The sequence below is a fragment of the Penaeus vannamei genome, chromosome 2 (assembly GCF_042767895.1).
Source record: "Penaeus vannamei isolate JL-2024 chromosome 2, ASM4276789v1, whole genome shotgun sequence".
NCBI classification, from domain to species: domain Eukaryota; kingdom Metazoa; phylum Arthropoda; class Malacostraca; order Decapoda; family Penaeidae; genus Penaeus; species Penaeus vannamei.
Window position 1 is genome coordinate 44,555,105 of NC_091550.1, and position 2,500 is coordinate 44,557,604.

At 32.1% G+C, this 2,500-nt stretch overlaps 1 protein-coding gene across 3 annotated transcripts in view; it reads right to left on the reverse strand.

Annotated features, from left to right (window-relative positions):
• LOC113817120 (otoferlin-like) overlaps nt 1-2,500 on the reverse strand; it is a 71,141-nt gene that overhangs the window by 1,549 nt on the left and 67,092 nt on the right. For all 3 annotated transcript variants that reach the window (XM_070137268.1, XM_070137273.1, XM_070137262.1), the window contains exon 33: nt 1-2,500. This exon is cut by the window's left edge and continues 1,549 nt beyond it; it is cut by the window's right edge and continues 647 nt beyond it. The gene's annotated coding sequence lies outside the window, so the exon portion shown is untranslated.

Sequence of the window (2,500 nt, forward strand, 5' to 3'; positions counted from 1 at the left end):
ACACCAAGATATGAAATGTTGAATATGGAGATCTCGTATTACTTTTTTGACCCCTTGATGGTTCTATCTTCTATCTTTATCTTTGTAGTTACTTAAAAGAGTATATTTCGATATGTAAGTTAAATAGAGTTACCATCCACACATAAGTTTATACACACTGACGTTAATGCCTAACAAGATATATATGTATATTTGAATATATATAGAAAACACAAGGTCACTCTCCTTTGTTACCGCACTCATGCATGCGATATATATATATATATATATATATATATATATATATATATATATATATATATATATATATATATATATATATATATATATATATGAGACACACACACACACAAGTAAACCATGCGCTATTTACACAAGGAAAAGATAAGTGTTATTAAGTATACAGCCATATGGTATGTGGCCATGTGAACAGAATTATAAGGTTTGAAACAGAGAGATGAAGATAATGAGTGTAAGTAGTAATGATGACAATAATAAACTAGTGATAAGGCTATCAATACTGATCATTACAATAATAATTAAATTATAATAACAACAATAATAATGATATTGAACAATCATTTCAACGATAACAATGATGATGATGATAATAATAATAATTACAATAATAATAATAATAATAATAATAAATAGCAGTAGTAATAACAACAGTAATAATAATAATAATAATAATAATAATAATAATAATAATAATAATAATAATAATGATAATAACAATAAATAGCAGTAGTAATAACAACAGTAATGATAATAATAATAATAATAATAATAATAATAATAATAATAATAATAATGAAAATACAGATAAAAATAATAATGATGATAGCGATGTTGATAATGATGATGACAGTGATAGTAATAATAATAATAAAAATAGCAATAATACCAATAATGATGGTAATAATAATGAGAAAAATGATAATAACAGTAAACTTAAACACATGAGAATTCGTTACAGGAGTATATAAACACTGCTTCCTCTAATACAAGACAAATTCCTAATTCTACACCAGAATATAACAGCAGAGTTCAACTAAATGTGTTTCAAGCTTATACACCAAGCTTGCGTAAGAAACTCTAGGAAATGCAGTAAATCTATAATGACCATAAATGTATCCACAGCAAAAAAAAAACATCTTTACAAAAATACCCTCAATATCACTTAAAATTCTGGATGAGGAAATCATATATTTTTTCTATATTGTCTAAGTTATCACAACCCAAAAACTGAATGATGAACCGTGTACATAGTTTGTTATTTACTTTTATTCTTCCTCTATATTAAAAGGCGAAAAGGAGAGACCTTGACACCACTTAAGTGCACACAAGAGAGTATTTATACGTATGTTTAAGTGAAGGTTAAAAATAGAGTCTAAGCAAGTGTTCAAGGTAAGTGAATGTTCAGATTATTCAGTACGACTAAGTGAAGGTTCAAATTATAAGTATGTTTAGGACATACTTAGGAGAGAGAGAGAGAGAGAGAGAGAGAGAGAGAGAGAGAGAGAGAGAGAGAGAGAGAGAGAGAGAGAGAGAGAGAGAGAGAGAGAGAGAGAGAGAGAGAGAGTAAAAAAAAGTAAAGAAAAAGGAACAAGCAAAATGCCTCGACAACATATCAAAAAGGAAGAAGACCGAAAGAGGAAAGTAGAGCGAGAGAGAGAAGGCAAAAATCCCACGATATGATGAGATAACAACCATGGAAAGCGAGAGGTCCCTTTGCATGCGGGGCCCCTCCTCCACCTCCGACCAGACAGGTTTGAAACATGCTTCAGTGCAGTGAGATAATCCGATGTAAAAGGTGCATTAAGCTCATAAATGGAAACGTTGGTCCTTCTATTTAAGTATAAATAATTTGTATCATTTTCTGCAATTCTGTCTTTTATAGTCACTCGACTCTACACACCACACAGTGAAATGTGGACACAGTAGAATATCACCGCTATATAACGCTTCTTCACATCCACACAACGTATTACGTAACATTCGAAATTACATTCAGATAATATTACATTTGCTGTTTTTTTGTGACCCAAGGCGATGATGATATAACCGCATATACCTCACTATGAACAGAAATATTTGCACGAACACGGAGATATACATATATAAAAAATAATCTTACACACACACACACACACGCACTTTCCCGCTATTGACACAAGAGGAATACACCTAACATCGCTACAGCCGGGTTGTGTAACTTATTACCTTGGGGAAAATAGTCTCATGCACGCACTCACGTTTTTTTCCCTCCCTCCCCCTCCCCTCGCCTTCCCTCCTCCCCGTCGTCCCTTCGAAATTAATTAGTACTTCGTGAAAGGGACATTTTTTTCTTTCCTTTCTTCCTTCCTTTCTTCGATCTTTCATTCCTTCCTTCAGTCTTACATACATCTTTCCTTTCTCTTTAAATCGTTCCTTCTTCCTTCCTTCTGTCCATCGTTCCTCCCTTCCTTCCTTCTATCGTTCTTCCAATCTCCTTTTC